The 19,873-nt window shown below is 41.0% G+C and overlaps 1 non-coding gene across 1 annotated transcript; it reads right to left on the reverse strand.

Annotated features, from left to right (window-relative positions):
* Window positions 1–661: 661 nt before the first annotated feature.
* Window positions 662–768, reverse strand: LOC147940345 (small nucleolar RNA R71). The gene has a single exon (XR_015564814.1). It is a non-coding gene; the product is annotated as a small nucleolar RNA R71 (small nucleolar RNA).
* Window positions 769–19,873: the final 19,105 nt, after the last annotated feature.

The following is a 19,873-nucleotide window of genomic DNA, read 5'->3' on the forward strand; positions in this document are numbered from 1 at the left end:
GCCGTTGCCATTTGGGAATTGTTTTGCTACATTTAAGATTTCAAGTTTTGCAAGATTAAGTTCTGTTACACTTATCATTCTGAGTACTGACTTGCTTTGGTTTTTTGCTTGTTTGTCTTGCACCTCAGGTACCTGTTGATTGCAACCTTGCATGCACACCAGATCAAGAGGGCATCAGAATCTCCTTCCTGTTATCGACGAAATCAATCGGTTGCAACGCCCACGACAAGCTCGTATTTCCACCGATCATCCCGTACCAGTCCCTATGGAACAGCATAATGAACCACATCCGGGACCGCGAAACATTGGTGCTGGGGATGCACCGAGCACTCATACTCAGCGTGCTGGAATCGTCCCTCCCGCCGTGCAGAACAACAACTTCGAGATCAAAAGTGGTCTGATCACCATGATCCAAGGAAACAAGTTTCACGGTTTGCCTATGGAGGATCCACTCGACCACTTGGACGAGTTCGACCGTCTTTGCAGTCTTACCAAGATCAACGGCGTGAGTGAGGACGGTTACAAGTTGCGCCTCTTCCCATTCTCCCTGGGAGACAAGGCTCGTCAATGGGAGAAAACCCTTCCCAAGGGATCAATCACCACCTGGGATGGCTGCAAGAAGGCATTCTTGGCCAAGTTTTTCTCCAACTCCAGAACAACACGTCTCAGGAATGAGATTTCCAGCTTCACTCAGAAGAGCTCAGAATCGTTCTGTGAAGCCTGGGAGCGTTTCAAGGGTTACCACAGCCAGTGTCCACACCATGGTTTCAGCAACGAGTCACTGCTGAGCACTCTATACCGTGGTGTACTTCCAAAAATCCGCATGCTGCTTGATACTGCTTCTAACGGTAATTTCTTGAACAAAAACGTTGAGGAAGGATGGCAACTGGTTGAGAATCTCGCTCAGTCTGACGGCAACTACAATGAGGATTATGACCGCACAGTTCGCGGCGACGCTGGGTCTGAGGAGAAGTACAAGAGGGACCTTAAGAATGTCAATGACAAGCTTGACCGCCTCTTGCTAAGTCAGCAGCAGACTGTCCATTTTGTATCTGAGGATGACCCTTTTCAAGTTCAGGATGGGAAGGGTGAGCAGTCTGAAGAAATCAACTACGTCCAGAATCAAGGTGGATACAACAAGGGTTATAACCCCTACAAGACGAACCCCAATTCGTCTTACCGGAGCACCAATGTTGCAAATCCACAAGATCAGGTGTACCCTCCTCAGCAGCAACAACAAGGTATGCAAAAGCCTTTTGTTCCTTACAATCAAGGATTCATGCCTAAGCAACAATTCCAGCAAAGTTCTCACGCTCCTTCCGGACCACCACCTGGATTTTCACCTCAACAAGTTCAACCTACTCAAGGTCCAGATCAAGAAATGAAGCACATGCTACAACAACTTCTTCAAGGTCAAGCTAGTGGTTCTCTGGATACTGCTAAGAAGTTTGCTGAACTCAGTCAGCGGATGGAATTCTCTTACAATGATCTGAATGTCAAGTTTGAAGCTCTTAACTCCAAGATGAAGTATATGGAAGGTAAGACTGTTTCTACTTCTACCCCAACAACTGGCCAACTACCTGGAAAAGCAGTTCAAAACCCCAAGGACTATGCTACTATGCATGCCATCACCACCCAAGCTGTAGATGTACGGCTCACTGAGGACACTGAGAGTTTAGATGGGGAGGATTTTCTTCAATATGAAATTGAGATAAAGGATCCTGTCGAGGTGCTCAAGGATCCAATTGAGTCAGCAAAACAATCTGATCCTGAAGCTACTAAAGAACCCACTGCTCCCAAGGATAAACCTGTGAGATTCATTCCTCCACCATACAAGCCACCACTACCATTTCCAGTGAGGTTTAAGAAGCAGCTTACTGAGAAGTACAAAGCTCTGTTCGAAAACCAAGTCAAGGAGATTGAACTTAGGATGCCTTTGCTTGATGCATTTGCACTTGTGCCTCAATATCAAAAGTTTTTAACTGACTTGGTAACCGAAAAGACCAAAGAGAAGGAGGAGATAGCTAAAGGAGCTCAAGCTAAGGCTCTGGAAGATGAGAGGGTAGGGCATGACATAGGTGGGGTTATTCATGAATGCAAGGCTGTCATTCAGAAGATGATTATCCCAAAGAAGCTAGAGGACCCTGGTTCTTTCACCTTGCCTTGTTCTCTAGGTCCATTGGCCTTCAAAAAGTGCCTATGTGATCTTGGTGCTTCAGTAAGCCTCATGCCACTGTCTGTAGCTCAGAGGCTAGGATTCAACGAATACAAGTCATGCAACCTCCGCTTAATATTGGCTGATAGGACTACTAGATTGCCTCATGGTCTATTAAAGAACTTGCCCATCAAAATTGGACAAGCTGAGATTCCTACTGACTTTGTAGTGCTAGGAATGGATGAAGAGCCTAAAGATCCACTAATCCTAGGAAGACCTTTCTTAGCTACAGTTGGCGCAGTCATTGATGTCAAGAATGGGATGATTGATCTCAATCTGGGTAAAAACTTCACGATGAAGTTTGATATCAGGGATTCTAGGAAGAAACCAACTATTGATGGACATACCTTTGTGATTGAAGAGAAAGATCAAAAATCTGGGTTTGACATCTTTGAGGATGTGAATGAGGCAGAAACTGAGGTTTTGGTAACCAAAGAGAAAACTCAAAGTGTCACTCGACCATTCTCCAAATCGAGTGCAGTCGTTACCCTCCCTAAGCGTCAAGACCTGCTTCCTAAACCTCACCAACCGCAAGAGTCACGTCCTCCCGCGCTTAACAGTTTGTATGAACTACAAAATACTCAGATTCTAAGGGATTCAGTGAAAGAGTTAACAGCTATGGTGAAGAAGATGAGTGGGAAAATCAAGAAGCTCCAAGGTACAATGAGAAGTTCTCCTCCAAGGAAATTAAGGAAGAGGTTTGGGATAATGAAGAAGAGGTGTTGCAGAGTTCAACCACCACTGTGCGTTCTCAACCATCATCGACTCGAACAAGGTTCAACCGACAGCGTGGAATCAGACTCGACCCATCCTGAGAGGTTCATCACTCTGCACTCGTTCGAGCCATGCCTCCGCTGTCACGCTCGAGCCAATTTCACTCCGCACATGCTCCAACTACCACACTCGATCCACTCAAGCCAACACCCGATCGAGCCCCTCTCTCGAGCCACACACAAAGTCTCCAGCGAGCCAACTCGTCAGAGAACACTCTCTCCGGTTCCCTCCCTAGCACGTCAATCTTCATATGTGTCACGGGAGCGTCCGCCTTCACCCGCTCCTTCACGCTACTCATCACATGAGTCCAGGGAGAGAAGGAGACGCGGTTCGCGAGATTCCAGAGCCTCTTCTAGTCACCGATCAGTGCGTTGTTCTGCAGCTCGAGATGAGCATGAGGTTGAGGTTGAGCGGCGAGTTGAAGCTCAAGGTGATCATCAGGGCACGCAAGCGGTTGAGCAGCAAGTCGACCAACCAGCTGATGTCACATCCGCGGATCCCGAACAAGGCGAAGGACAGAGTCAGTTTCACGCTCCTCCTTGGGCGAACACGGACTCCTTTTTCTACTACTGAGGTACTCCTACCTTCCTTTGTATATACCATTTCATTTCTGCATTGTTTGTATTGTGATTCTTAAATCCTCCAGCAAATTTTTCTTACACAGGAGACTGTGTATTTTAAGTTTGGGGGAGGGTTTGAGATGATGTATCTAATGTCGTGTTTTGTGATTCTTATTTCAAATCTTTGCATCATATCATGTTTGAGTCTGCATCCATCTATTTGCATAGAAAAACCATAAAAAAATTTGAAAAAAAAAAAATTTCGAAAATTTCCACAAAAACAGAGTGTTCATGTAGTTTGCAATTGCATATTAGGATTGAGTCTAGGTTTATTCATATAGGGTTGTTGCATTTAGCATAGGGGTTTATGATGATTGTAACCTTGTTAGCATGCTGGATTCAATAGGATAGGATCAAGGCCCTTGTTCTTAGTTCTTTGATGCTTGTTGATTGAACCTGAAAAGTTAAGATTGAAGCATGTTTCGAATTGATATCATTCCCTATCTACTTGAACCTAATCCTGACTTGCAATTATCCTGTTATGCATTGAAGTTGAACTCATGGATACCATATACATACTTGGATTGTCTTTCACATTTTTACCACCCTTGTCAATCCAAGTAGCTGATTCCCATCTTTGGAACAGTTCCCCGCACCCTTAACCAACCGTTCTTCCAAGCCAATTGTATTTTTGAGTGTCAGGTCTTTTTCCGAGTTGAGCTTGTTAGAAAGTGTTAGGTTCTAACCGACAAGAGTAGGATCCTGTGTAGTTCTAGTTCGCGTTATCCGGACTAGTAGGACTAGGTGAGAACTCGATTTTGGGTATTGGGTATAGATTTGTGCAGAAGAGTGAAGTGTAAAAAGAAAGTAAAAGGGAGAAAGTCTTTAGGAGGAGGATGTGTTTTCAAGGTTTACAAGTCTAGTAAAGGATTTGGGTTGAGCAAAACAATGAGTTATTGGTTCTGGGCATAAAACGAAAAGATTAGACAAAGAAAAGAAAGTAAAAATGCTTATGATGTCTAGAGTCCTTAGAAGAAAAGAAAAAGAACCATAGTGATAATAAAGATCACCCAATCTGCTAGAATGATAATAAGTTAACTTCTCCTAAGACCAAGTATAAAGAGTGAAAGAATGGGTTTGAGATGATGTTTCTGATGAAGGGTAGAGATAGGACCAACTTCCGTTTGGAATGTTCTTTGGGTAGACAGGACGCTGCTCTTGTATGTATCAGTTGGTTTCAACCTTTAGCCTTCTCTTAAGCTCAACTCATTTTTGTGAGAGAACCTTGTCATGTATTGATGAAACCGCTCGAGAAGGAGACCATCTAAATCTCCAACCCTTCACCCTAGCCAAATGAGTTCAACGACATTGCTTAGCTTGATTCACGGTTCTCTGTCAATGAATGTTAAAGGGAATGATTGATAGGATTGCATGTGTAGAAAAAATATAGAGTTCCTTCACCATGCATCATAGAACTAAAAACAAGGACATTGATTCTAACTATTTTATTTAGCATGTTTTAGGTTCTGAGACCCCATCTTCACACCTCTTCTCCATACTCTATTCTTGATTGTTTGCTTGAGGGCAAGCAAAGAGTAAGTTTGGGGGAGTTGATATGTCTATACTTTGTCTCTCCTTAGCCTATTTTTATCATGCATTTAGCTAGGATAACTCATTGGTTTGCATCATTTTTTAGTTCTTTCTATACACTTTGCACGTCTAGGTAGCTCTTGCATCATCCTTGCATACATTGTGCATCTTGGAGTATTTCAGGTATTTAGGAAACATTGGAAGCCGTTCTCGTCCGAGCCATGGTCACCATCTGCGTTTCGTCCGAGCCATGGTCACCATCTCCGTTTTGTCCGAGCCATTGTCACCATCTTCATTCTCGTCCGAGCCATGGTCACCATCTTCGTTTCGTCCGAGCCATGGTCACCATCTTCATTCTCGTCCGAGCCATGGTCACCATCTTCATTCTCGTCCGAGCCATGGTCACCATCTTCGTTTCGTCCAAGCCATGGTCACCATCTTCATTCTCGTCCGAGCCATGGTCACCATCTCCGTCTCGTCCGAGCCATTGTCACCATCTCCGTTCCGTCCGAGCTATCCGTCCAAGCCATGCTCCTCAGCCTTCCATCCGAGCTATGATGACATTGGATTCCATTCGACGCACATGGACTTGATCGCACATGTCGGGAAGAAAGACGTTTGGTTTCACATGCTTCAGGAGATTACCGAACCGACGCTTTACCTTGTCGTTTTAAGTTTTAGGGCTTTCCATGTTGGACTACTATATATACATTTTGTTAAGTCTTTGCAGAGACATCTTATCTTTTAATCTCGTTTTCGTTCCCAGAAGGTTTTTAACCTAGCATCCAAAACATGTCCTCAGACTTGTATTCCGATATCGTTGAGATTTATTGAGATTTTGCATTTGATTCCTTCTACAAAGTTGTTAATCTTATTTTTATCTATCTTATTATGCTTGATTCAATGATTTCTGTGTTTGCATCCTTGACTATGATTTTCGGATCTGAGTAGTGTGGTAGTTCCTGAGGATGGGATAGATTAGGTGGAGGATCTTAGGATGTAGAGTGTTTAAGCTTTGATTGTAAAATTCCCTTCTGGACTAGAGTTAGAATTACTTGTTTCTCTCTGATCAATTGGAACTAGGTTCGAGACATTTCCGCACCCAAAAGGTGTTTGATGAAATGTCTGACCAACTAGTGCCAGAGACTTACGTTCCTAGCCTAAGAGATTAGTTGTCTAGGATGTTTGTTGACACGAATGAACTTGTCTGTCATGCCTGCTCGACCACGTTTCTCTAGCGAGAGCTAGGTATGGAAGTGGTTGCGTCTGAGTAGCTTTTGCCAAGAGATTGGATTAGCTAAGTTGTGATGTTCATTGTTTAGGGATACTTTGCTTATGGTATGTTAAACACTCCTTAGACTAGGATACTCCACCGACATCAATTACCCCATCCTTAGGACTTCTTTCTTTCTGATTTTTATTACATTCCTGGAACTGTTTCGTTTGTTCATGCTTAGAATCTTTTACGTTTTTATTCACTTTCGCTTCTCGTCATGCATTCTTGTTTCTAGTTCTGTGACTCATTTCCGTTTTGCATTTTGATCATTCTAGGACTGTTAGATAAAAACATTCTTCGAATTGGCTTGACTTGTGATAGCTTGATTGCATCTTGAGTGATAGTAAACATTCCCAACTGGATTGACACCTTAAGTACTACAACTACATAAGGTTAATTGAACCTACTAGGAGACATAAAAAATCTTAGTATCAGCGTGTAACGTCCTTGGTGATAGTCTCGAGTTTAGCTCCAAACTCATTACTCATTTTATCGAATTTAGCATTTAGAACTTTATCAGCCTCCTCTTGACTTGATATAAGTTCATTCATCATCTTCATAAGCTTTTCTTCATTGTAAGAACTCCTTGAAGTGATTGGTTTTCGAGTGTCATAGAAAAAGTTTTCATTGACATCGACATTCATGACTTCTTGCGGATCAAGGTACTGGTCTGTGGCAAAGCATGGTACGTCCGTGTGGTACGGAGTGTACGAGTGGTAAGCTCGGCAGTAAGCTGGTCCCATAGGTGCTCGGCCTTGAGGTGGTCGAGTGAAAGAACTGCGACAAGGTCGCTTAAGTGACGGTACAACGGTTGGTCGAGAGTGACCAATGCGTGAACCGTGCAGCGAGTGGGCTTGCAGACCGGATGGGTCTCAGTCTGTGGCTCGGTAGCATGACATAAGCTCAGCAATAGTGAGATTCTCAAAATCTCCTGGGAGAGCGTCGAGGTTCATCCTCAAGGTCTCTTGAAACAAGTGAAAATCAAAAAGAAAAATTAAAAGCAAGGTGTCCTAGACATTACTCTAATTCCTAGACTCTTGTAAACAAACAATCTCTCCCCGGGAACGGCGCCAAAAAGCTTTGATGTGCGTGGTTTTTCACTTCAAAATCTTTTACCTTAAAATACCACACAACTGCTGAAAGTGCACAGCTAATCGGTAGTAGTATTTAAGGATCGATCCCACAGAGAGAGAGAGAGTTGTTGTTTAGAGAATCCGTCGGAAGAGATGTAAGGCTAGGACTCAATAAAAATGGGGTTTTAGGTTGTCACTGTCGTAAGTAAGCAATAAACGTAAATAAAAGCAAATAAAATAAATGAAACAAGCGTTGGGCATCAAGGGAAATCACAGGGATTTGATGATATATCTGTCAGCTTTCCATAGACACCAAGTACATCGAAATGTGAGTTGTAGAAGTTCTTCAAAAGTTGTCCATACTGTAAAGGTCTGAATCTTTCCTGAAACGTATTTTCCTTGTCTTTTGGTCCTTTTTGCTATAAAACCTGTAAAACCTTCTTGAAACCTAAAATACTTGATAATAGACATTAAAGCCTTGAAATCATACTAAACTCTTCCTAAATGCATACTAAAACTATAGCTAAAATGGGTAAAATAATGATGTTATCAACTCCCCCAGACTTGGACTTTGCTTATGCTCAAGCAAACAATCAAAGTAAATCATGGAAAAGAGGTTTTGAAAATAATGAGAATTCACTTATCTTTGGGGATATTGTCTTTGCACTCTTCTTCGCCTTGACATTAGGAATTTACATTTGTAATCCACCATGAGAGTTATCAACGCTCCTTGATTCCACAATTCTTTAGAGTCTCCAGAATCTCCATTGTCATCTCTTTACATAAATTAAAGCAATAATAAAAAGTGAAATCTTACCAAGGGAAAATCGATCAATGGCTTGTAGACTCTCTTCAAGCCAAGACTTTCTTCGTATGATTCTTTTCCTCTCCCTTTTCTCACTTCTTCCTTTTTTTTTTAATCAAAGGTGGCGAATAATGGGGTCATCGGTAATTTACCTACCCCTCGCTTCCAAGCTTTGTGTGATCATTTGACTCAAGAGTAGAATAATGAGGTCACAAGTAATTTACCTACCCCTCTAAACTGATCAAAATCATCTCATCTTTTATTCTCTCTTTTTTTTTCTTTTTTTTTTTTTTTTTCTTTCTTTTCTTTTTTTTTTTTTTGTTTTTTTTAGAGTATTGAAGGGATAGTATAGTATAGGATGGAACATCCTTCCCCCCAGACTTAAATCACACCGTCCTCGGTGGGAAAAAATAAAGAGTTGAGGATTAAAAATCATAAGGAAAAGTGTAGGGTTTAAGAACAATGTCACCTTGATGGAATGATGTTGTGTGGACTCTTAGACGTTGTATGGTCGCCCAAAAATTGTCTAGAGGTCGGCTGTGGTATGAAATTGTGGTGACTAACCATTTGTACTTCCTTTGGTTGCTTGATATCGAGTATGAACTAGGCTAAGTTCATTCGAATTGTGTTTGATAGATCTCTAAATGCATCCTCCTTGAAACAAAAACCTAAAAACATCAATAATAATGAGAAAATAAAAATAAGAAAAACATACCTAAATAAAAGAATGGTGATGGTTGGTGGTAGGATGGTGGTGGTTCGGAATTGTCTCGCGGTACACGGATGAACGGTCGCAGACAACAACAGGTACGGTGGGTATGGTATGCGGTACATTAGGACATGGTACATGGCACACGGGACGTAGGACATGGCATTGGCTACGGTTGGTATGGCTGGTGGGGACTCTCGGCATCGATCACATGAGGGTTGTGATTGATCCGTTGCCTTTGGCGTACCTCGGTCACGGTGAACATGGCCGGTCAGTAGGTGGTACTTGCCACTAGACATAGTGTGCATTGCCAATCCATGGCCCTTCTTCTTCCTTCTTTTTTTTTTTTTGCTTTTCTATTTTCTATTTTTTTGTGTTTTTTTTTATGAACTTGAAACTAAAATGCAAAAATATTAATACTAAAAGAAAATAAAAACTTACTAGACATGGGTTGCCTCCCAAGAAGCGCACTTGTTTAGCGTCATTGGCTCGACGTTTGCTTGCTTTCTCAAGCAGGGTGAGGAGAGTGGGTTGTCCTTAGACAAGCTCTCTTGGATCTTTCTCCAATGTAGGCATCAGGTGGCTCTCTTGCATAATCTTCTTCTCTACATCGCCGAGTAGGTCGAAATGTGAGTTGTAGAAGTTCTTCAAAAGTTGCCCATACTGTAAAGCTCTGAATCTTTCCTGAAACGTATTTTCCTTGTCTTTTGGTCCTTTTTGCTATAAAACCTATAAAACCTTCTTGAAACCTAAAATACTTGATAATAGACATTAAAGCCTTGAAACCATACTAAACTCTTCCTAAATGCATAATAAAACTATAGCTAAAATGGGTAAAATAATGATGTTATCAGTTCCTCTAGATTTATGTGTCTTTTGGTCGTGTTTTGGACGGATTGGAGATGGATAGAAGCGGAGATTTGACTTTTGGCTTCTAGCAGAACGTACCTGCGGAGTCGGTGTCGATCGACACTCACCTGGTGTCGATCGACAGCAAGGAGGTGTATCGATTGTCACTGAGAGGCAGTGTTGGTTGACACTGAGAGGCAGTGTCGGTCGACACCAACAGTTAGTGTCGGTCGACACCACCTTGTCAGCAGGAAGCTGACACTTGTTTCTCTGGTTTGTTGTGGTTGTTTGTGTTTGCTTAACATTAGAATCTCAGTTGCTTGTGTGTATAGCCTAGTAGATGGGAGGATTTCCTCACTGAGTGTTTATAACAATACTCATGCATCTCAATTTGTGTTTGTGGTGCAGGTAAAGGCAAAGTGTAATCGTGGAATCAAAGCGATAAGGAGGATGATGTTCAGGAGGCTTGATTGATTATGTTCTAGCTATTGGTAGGTTGCTAGAGTGGAGTCGATAGAACATTGTAGGATGTTAGAATTGGTTATTGGCGTTGTGGGTTTATTGGATTACTTGGTTTCTTATTGGTTTAATGGTACTGCTTGGTTATCCGCTGTTGTTGATTGATTCTAGCTCAATAGTGGATATGTGACCACTAGAGATTTATTATACTTAAAAAAAAAAGGGATGAGTTGTTTAATTTTGGTATCAAAGCCCTTACAGTTCTAGGTCTTTGGTTCACTTTAGTTTTTGCTGTTGATGTTTGGGATTTTATGCTAGAGTTGATTATGTGAGTTAGTCAATTGTGTGTGGCATGGGGTCCTAGGACATCCTCTTCGAGCCTACAGTGTGATTCCACGGTAAGTTATGTTGTTGTGTATGGTTTAGATTGCTTGCTTAGCCATCTGTTCATGGTAGTACAGATGGTTAGAGGCGGTGCTGTTGCTGGTCGTTGACGTGGACGTGGTCGTGGATGCGGATGTGGTCGTGGTAGGGATAGAGGCCCAGCGGTTAGTGATACTATGGACTAGAGTGTGTCAGTGGAGGGCGTCGGCGAATCGCAGACATTCCAGGAGGGGGCCGTGAGTGTGGCTGGTGGAAGTATTGATAAGACCGTAGGCGCCAAGAGAGTCGGAGTGGATGGTGTTGGTGTTGGGTTGGCCGGTGATGCTAGAGTTCTGGGTGCAGGAGTTCCAGCAGGTGGGGCCCTCAGTGGAGATGTTGTGTTTGTAGACTTGTTGGCTCGGGTAATGGAGCGGTTGTCGGTAGTGGTAATGGCGCATGCTCCGACAGTTCCCTCTTTGGTAGCGGAGGTGCAGCAGCCAGTGGTTGCGGGTGCATGAGCTCATTCTCGGTATGTCAGTATGCTGATGGAGATGAGGAGGATCGATACAGTGCATTTCTTAGGTGGTACCGACCCTACTGTTGTTGATGCGTGGAGGAAAAGAGTGGAACACAACTTCCAGTCTCTCAGATATCCAGATGTGTTTTGGGTGGACATAGGGGTCCACTACATGGCAGATGATGCCCACTTGTGGTGGAGGTCAGTGGCTGCCAGGAGAGTGCAGAGGGAGATGTCTTGGGTTGATTTCGTGGAGGTTTTTAACTGCAAATATTTTCCCCGTGAGTCATTAGACCGGTTGGAGGTGCAGTTCCTACAGTTATCTCAAGAGACTCAGACTGTGCGGAGTTACACGTGGAGTTCAGCCGGCTTCTGATGTATAGGGGTTGGGCGATGGAGTCCAAGTAGGCACGGGTTCGGAGGTTCATGAGGGCCCTTCTGGATGACTTGTGGGTCCACTGCAGAGGGCGGAGCTATGCTTCGAGAGCATAGCTGGTTGAGAGCGCAACTATGATTGAGGAGGATATCCGGGACAAAGGCAGTTACGGTTAGTCCAGCGGATCAGCCTAGGAGGGCTCATCATCCTGGAGGTTTCGGCAAGGGCAGAAATCCTAGGTAGGGAACCAAGAGGAAGTGGGAGGCTACTTAGAGACCAAGTGGTGTGGGGTGCTACGGGTGTGGTAGCATGGACCACAAGGTGGCCAACTGGCCGCAGAGGGTCGAGCAACATGCAGTGACGAAGCAACGAGCGGATACTCGAGTGTGCTACCACTACAGGGAGATAGAGCATATCAAATCTCGTTGTCCTAAGTTGCAGCATATGGCAGTAGCGGTGAAGCAGGCTAGAGGGCAGCCAGGAGTTCAGCTGGGTGTGCAACGGGTGGGACGGATCGAGCCGATGCCGCGGGTGTAATTAACTGTGGAGAACAGTGGCACCTGTGCAGGAGCGATGATAGGGACATTTTCGGTGGGTGGGTTTATGTCCCACATCTTGTTCGATTTTGGAGCAACTCATTGTTTCATTACCCCAAAGTGCGCTAAGAGCGCCAATATCAGAGGAGATCCCAGCGAGAGAGGGTGAGTTGTCGGAGTTGCGGGAGGCAAGCATCTAGGAGTCCTTGGCCAGGCGAGGGATGTGGATATTCAGATCACGAGGGAGTCGAGGCCAGCGGATCTACTTATCATTTTCATGGAGTTATATGATGTCATCCTGAGGATGGATTTGTTGCATCGTCACAGGGTACATCTGTCTGTTACAGGGGTAGAGTGGTCTTTGAGCGTTCAGAAGAGAAGTTGAATTTCGAGGGGATGAGACCGACTTGGGGATTCTCGTGATCTCGGCCGTGCAGATAATCGAGAAGAAGCGTGAGGTCTACCTAGTTAAGATTTCAATGTCGGAGTCAGTAAGGCAGTCTTCTGTTGGAGGTATTCGGGTGGTTGAGGAGTTTGAGGATGTGCTCTAGTCGTTGCAAGGGTTACCACCATCTCGGTCTGATCCCTTCATAATTGACTTGGAACCAGGGACGACGCCATTGTCCAAGGAGCCCTACAGGATGGCTCCTGCAGAGATGGCAGAGCTGAAGAAGCAGCTAGAGGATTTGTTGAGCAAGGGTTTCATTCGTCCTAGTTGTTCATCGTGGGGAGCACCAGTGTTGTTTGTCAAGAAGTAGGACAGTAGTTTCCGCTTGTGTATCGACTATCGGGTCTGAACCGGGTCACTGTGAAGAACAAGTACCCTCTCCCAAGAACTGATGAGTTGTTGGATCAGTTGAGAGGTGCTACTTGGTTCTCCAAGATTGACTTGGCATCGGGCTACCATCATATCCTGATACATGATGCAAATGTGAGGAAGACTGCCTTTAAAACGAGATATGGGCATTATGAGTTCGTGGTGATGCCGTTAGGTCTGACGAACGCACCAGCAGCATTTATGAGATTGATGAACAACGTGTTTCAGGAGTTTCTGGACGTGTCTGTCATCATTTTTATCGACGATATCCTGATATATTCCAAGAGTCCTGAGGAGCATGCAATGCATTTGAGAGCAAAGAAGCTGTGGGAGCAGAAGTTGTTTGATAAGCTGAGTAAGTGCAGTTTCTGACAGCGGAAGATAGGGTTCTTGGGTCATATTTTTTCATCAGAGGGAGTTTCAGTGGATACAGAGAAGATTCAGGCCATTATTGAAGTTATAACCTTTAATCACAGTTCACTGTAGCTTGATTAATCTCTGAAAAAAATGAATAATCTTTGTTTAAAGCCTTGTGTCTTTTGAAAGCTTCTTCCACTTGTGTGAAATTGCTTGAACATTGTAGCATCTCTATATTATTGGACTTAACCTGAACTTTAATTATCTTGCTTATAAAACTTGAATGCTTGCTCATGGTAATTCTAAACTCGGGTTAACACTCTATTTTTGCCAATATTTTCATTTAACCCGAATTGTTTTTTCGTACCCTTGAACACCAACCTTTTCTTTCAAGCCTTGTTGTGATTTGTTGAGTGACCTTTTCAGTTTTGATAATGCTTTTGGTTGTGAAAACTTGAGAGTATTGAGAACGACAGAGAACTCGCTCTTGTTTTAGCTAAGTTTAGAACCATTTGAACTAGCTAATAGAATCGGTTATGAAAAATAGGTGGTTAGCATGTTTATTTGGGGTTGGATTGAGGATCACAAGAGAAATTAAAAAAAAAAGTCTCTATGATTCAGTTTAATTAGTTCTAAGTTTCTAAGTAAAAAAAAAAAAAAAAAGTAAAAAAAAAAAAAAAAAAAAAAAGGAAAAAGAAAAAAAAATTAGGGGTATAGCAAAGAAAGAGAAACCTAAATGAAACCCATAGTCTCGAAATTTTTGTTTTCCCAAAATCCAAATGACGACGTTTTGTTTTATCCAATACAAGATGTATTAAACGTTTATAATCGTAAAAGTTTTGGTATCTTACAACCTACGAGTATTGTTGTGGGATCTACCGGTAAAGGACCTATGCTAACCATGAAAGGATTACAAGTACTTTATGATTTTTAATCCTTAACTCTTTCTTTCTCCACCGAGGACGACGTGATTTAAGTCTGAGGGGAAGGATATTCCATCCAATACTAATGTTACTTTCTATTTTGTTGACTTGAGACATTTTTCTTACGTTTTTATCGAGTCACATTTTTTTATTGTGTCAAAACTAGTATGGGATTATAATCTTATTCTAACAGTTTATTTGATTTGGATTAACACGAAGTTTGAAAAGACTGTGAGCTGACTCAACAATCCCCAAAGTCCATATTCGATGGATATTCGGATGATTTAACGTTGTCTCTAAATTTTGTAGGACCTAAACCAGACTTAAATTTCAATCCATGGGATTTGGTATACATTAGACTAGATCTCTACATTCAAGCCACACAAGACATTGCACTTCTTCAAAAGTATGTTTCCCTCTCTCTTCCCTTCGAAACTCTAAAAAATAAAAGAGAAGAAAAAGAAAAGAAAAAAAAAAGGAAAGAATAAGGATATAGGTAGCAAAGAAGTGAGCCGAAGGATGTCGCGTAAACCCGTGCATACTTTGGATTTCATTGAAACCGGTCAAAAGAAAAAGATCAACGGATCGATAAACAAAATAAAATGATACCATAGAAAATTATGGAGAAATTGATTCCTTGGAAGTGAGAAAAGAGAGAGGAAAGGAATCATACGAAGAAAGTATTGGCTTGAAGAGAGTCGACAAGCCCTTGATCGATCTTCCCTTGGTAAGATTTCACATTTTATTGCTTTAATTTATGTAAAGAGATGACAATGGAGATTCCGGAAACTCCAAAGAATCGTGGGATTAAGGAGCGTTGATGATTCTCATGGGCGATTACAAACGTAAGTTCCTAATGTCAAGGCGACGAAGAGTGCAAAGATGATATCCACAAAGATAAGTGAATTTCCCATTATTTTCAAAAACCTCTTTTCCATGACTTTATTTTGATTGTTTGTTTGAGGTCAAGCAAAGTCTAAGTCTAGGAGAGTTGATAACATCATTATTTTACCCATATTAGCTATATTTATTATATGCATTTAGGAAGAGTTTGATAAGATTTCAGGTATTAAAGGTCTATTATCAAGTATTTCAGGTTTCAACAAGGTTTTATAGGTTTTATAGTAAAAAGGACCAAAATACATGGAAAATACATTTTAGTACAGATTCAGAGCTTTACAGTACGAGATACTTTTGAAAACCTTACAGAACTCACATTTTGACGAACTTGGTGTCTATGGAAATATGGAATAGTCATCTTTCTCCTCGAAGTAGAATCAAGTTATTTCGTTCAGCTGTTTGGAAGATATACATGATTTACCAAAACGTGTCATAAACCGACGAGAAGATAAGTTTGAAGCAAGTGGGCTTTAATGACAGCCGATTAGCAACCTTCACGGAGGCCCGGTCCAGAGGAGTCACGACGGTCCAGAACCTTCTTTCACCGCCTTTTGTCCTGCACTTAACAGGAAAAGACGTTTTATCCTTACAAAACTCTAAGCCTTCAAAACTCTACTCATTTAAACCTAGGGTTTAGTGTGTGCATTCATTGTGCCTCATTCATACCCTAAGGGAGCAGCCCTAAGACGACCAGAGAAGCTACACAACCTCTCTCGCCGTTAGCGGTTCGTCGCCCTTGCAGATCACCAAACTCTTAAGTTTTCTATTTGCTTTGTTCTAGTTTTCCAAATGAAGAAGATCTTTACAACTTTGTTTACAACCATTGAAGTAATATCTAAAACCCTTTTCTCTATTTATTCTTTTATGTTTATGAATTGTTTAAACCTTGCTTTTATGATTCCTTTAAACATGTTAGAGTAGTTTTCTAGTTGAGTTTAACGGGATAATCAAAAGGGGAGATGATCTTAGTTTAGGTGGCAATTTTTAGGGTTTATTAGATTTATATTCTGTTTATTCTATACTTTAATTCTAAGTCTTTGCTTAATGCTTTAAGTTAGCCTCATGAACTAACTATGACCTAAAGTGTGTGTGGGTCGCTAAAAACTTACATGTGTGCTTGACCTAGCTTAGATGTGTGTCGTGTCATAGGAAACACATACCACTTACCTATGGAACTTCATGGATTATAATCGAACCTGTTTTAAATGCTTTGATCTATGCGTCGTTGCCTGCGACAGTTGAGTAATAGAGTATAGGGATCTTAGACGGTTAGCTTGTGACCTATAAGTTAATGGTTCTTTTGTGTTTTGTAGTCCAAGTCTTAGATAAACAAACTAATACTAAACTTTCCTAGATAGATAGATCATCGATCCCCTGCAATTTCCCTTGATGCCCAACGCTTGTCTCATTTATTTTACTTGCTTTATTTTTGTTTATTTGCCTAATTACGACTGTGACAAACAAAACCCCATTTTATTGAGTCCTAGACTTACATCTCATCCGACGGATTCTCTAAACAACAACTTTCTCTCTGTGGCATCAATCCTTAAATACTACTACTGATTAACTGTGCACTTGCTGTAGTCGTGTGGTCTTTTTGAGGTAAAAGATTGAAGTGACAAAAACCACGCACATCAGAGTATCTTCATGTTTTATCTCCTTAATTACTGTATAAATCTCAACATTTTGGAAAAGAAACAAGTGCATTACATCTGAGTTTAAAATTATAGGAATAGTTCATGTTAAACTTAAACTCACATTGATAGCATTAGCGAGATGGAACATTATTTTCTCTTTCCTTGTTAGAGTTGTTATTTGTTCTTCTAGTAGTGCTTCATATCTGCTTCTATTTCCATCTTCTTGTCTTATTCCTCGATCAAAACTCTTTGGCAAAGACAAATGTATGATTCTAGAATTGGAATTTAAAAGATCATAACGAGATAAGCTATCACTTCTTTTAGACGTCTCTGATTTTAGTTCTGGTGATGAATGATCTTTTAACGAATGATCTTTTAACAGGTTCCGAGATGGACAAGTGGTGGCAAAATTTCCCCTCTTATGACATCTATAACATGTACGAATCTTAAATTTAATTGAGTTGGAACACTTACCTTGACGTGGTGCTTCTGGTGGTTTTGGCATAGAAACATTGCTTTCTTCTTGCGGTTTCTTTGCAGTATGTACTTGCTCGGCTGGAGCTGCCTTTAGCTGTTTCTCCTTAACCTTGGGAACTTGTGGCTTCTTCTTGGTAGGCTCCATTGGTTTACCTCCGAATTTCTCTTTAGAAATGTTTGAAGTTTTCTTTCTTGGTTTAGGGTTGGACCTCTTCTTTGATGGTTAACTATGATCCATATTCTTGCTCTTGAGGAATTCTACACCTTGTGTAGTATGGGTCAGTCTCTATCTCTTTCACAAAAGTTTTGTGCAAAAGTTGCTTCATTTCTTCCCACGTGTGGTCTGGTAGATCACAATCAAGACGAATATAAGCATCATCATCCCACTTCAGATAGGCTTCTTCAATTAATTTCTCCTCAGCAATGATCGCTCTTTCCTCCTCTGGAACTTGGTTTTCTTGAAACCATGCATCCATGTCTCTCTCCCATTTTATGTAAGCCTCTGGTCCTTGATCACGACCTGAATAACAAATGTTGTATGGATCTTCTAGAAAAGACTCTTCTACTGCAAACTCACTCATTGTTTCATAGTCTTGATGGTCTTCCATGGATTGATCTTCCACGGAGTCACTTTCAGCGTCACTTAAATATGCATCATCATCGTCATCTCTTCCAGCCTCACCTTCGACTTCACTCTCCTCAGAAAAGTCTCCTTCACGTTCTGTTTCAGCACCAAAACTTGCTTCAGGTTCTTCTTAACTTGTTTGTGATTCAGTTTCTCATTGGTGTTCTTCCTCATGGTCGGAGTACGGTATCTCACACCAGGCCTGGCCCAGAGCTAAAGCTCGTAAAGCGAGGGCTTTAGGCAGCAATATTTATTAAAGGTTATTGGGGCATCACTTTTGTAAATTTTTAATGGTACAGTGGTAAAAGTTACTTTACAATCTGTTCAAAGTCTCGAGTTCGAGGCAATTATTTGCAAATTTTAGCATTTTTCTTCTTGTTGACTGAACGCTCCTGGTTCTGAATAAACTTCGTCATGTTGATCATCTTCACAATCTGATTCAATTCCAAAGCTTGTGGTGTTTCGGGAATGATTTGGAGACTCTGGTTCGATCTCCTCCTCATCTTGAAATTCTACAACTGCATAAACACCTTTTGAATTCTTCTCGTCATCCCAAGGCCCTTCATCACGTTCATAGACCTCTCATGGACTGATTTCAGATTCAGTACCTTCTCCCCAAGAGCTGTTATGGTAATCTTCGTCTCCATTCCATAATTGGTCTGGTTCTTAACCCCAATCGATCTCAGAGGTGTTAGACTCACTCCTTTCATCCTCTTCATCTTCAGAATAAGCTCCCATGGCATTTCCTCTGTTTTTGCCTTGGGGAATAATCTTGCAAAATGCAAGAGAAACGACGGTAGAGGTGGTGGTGATGCTTTGATTGACTCTCTCAATCTGTGAGCTTGATTGACTCTCTCAATCGGTGGAGAACTAGACTTGTTTGAATCACACAAACAATCATAATCCTATCATCTCAAGAATCAAATGAATCTCTCAAATAAAACTAAAAGACAAACTTGCTTAAACAAAGACACTCTTTGAATAAAACAAAAATAAACTTTGTATATTTCTTAAAAATGATTGAAAGGTCCATAATACAATGATGATGGAAGAGCTTATATAAGGCTCAATACAAACGGTCTAAAAGTGTAAAGAAAGGAAATTTAAAAATCAACATAAATGAGAGATTTTGTGTGCAACATTGAATATGGCCGTTGGTGATGGGTAGTGAGCTAATTATGGTCTTCTAATAGGGGAAAATAAATGATAAGTGCATTGACTTTCCTAGCCGTTGGAGATCAAAAGAAAAATGTAGTTTTGGCCAAAGATGGAAAGTAAGATCTCCTCTATACTTAATACTTGGATGCGAACCAAGGGCTTCTAGTGTGTCTCTTCTTCAGCTGGAGGGTCTCAAATGTGTGGATAAACGAACAGAAAATGATTTGTTGCAGTGTGAACTCCTTAAGTGCATTTAGTGCCAAATAAGGAAGTTGAGGGAAATATAAATTCGCCTAATCCTCTGAGTGCTCGAGCATGGGAAAGTCTTAGCTAACTCTTCTGTATGGTTAGATGTGTCTTCTGAATGATCCTTGGTTGATGATGACTTGATGTCCTCATCATTTATTGACTAGTATTTTAGTTTTTAGATTGAATGAGCATATAATAAAGAAGAAACAAAATCTTACTCTTTTCCACTTCAGCACTAACTTCTTAAAAATAGTAACAATGGTGGAAGTTCATTTCACTTTAAAATTTTTAATATATTGGTCAGCTTCTGAATTACTTAAAATATTAGGAAAAAAATAAACTGAAATTTTATTGTATTATTTTAAATTAATTTTATTCTGTTTTTAATTACATTTGTTTTGCTTGTTCAAATCATTGAGCTTCAAGAAATATACTAGGAATTCATTTGTTTTATTTGAGGACTATTGTGGCTATTGTTCTTAAAAATCAATAGCAAAAAAATAAAATAAATGAGCATCTTATATTATATTTAAATTATAGTATATTCAATAGACTTTTGAAAAAAATAGTCACAATAATCCTTAAATCAAACTAATAACGTCATGTAATTTATTTTTATTAAAATTAA

Source organism: Camelina sativa, chromosome 8 (genome assembly GCF_030686135.1).
Source record: "Camelina sativa cultivar CO46 ecotype springtype chromosome 8, ASM3068613v1".
Taxonomy (NCBI): domain Eukaryota; kingdom Viridiplantae; phylum Streptophyta; class Magnoliopsida; order Brassicales; family Brassicaceae; genus Camelina; species Camelina sativa.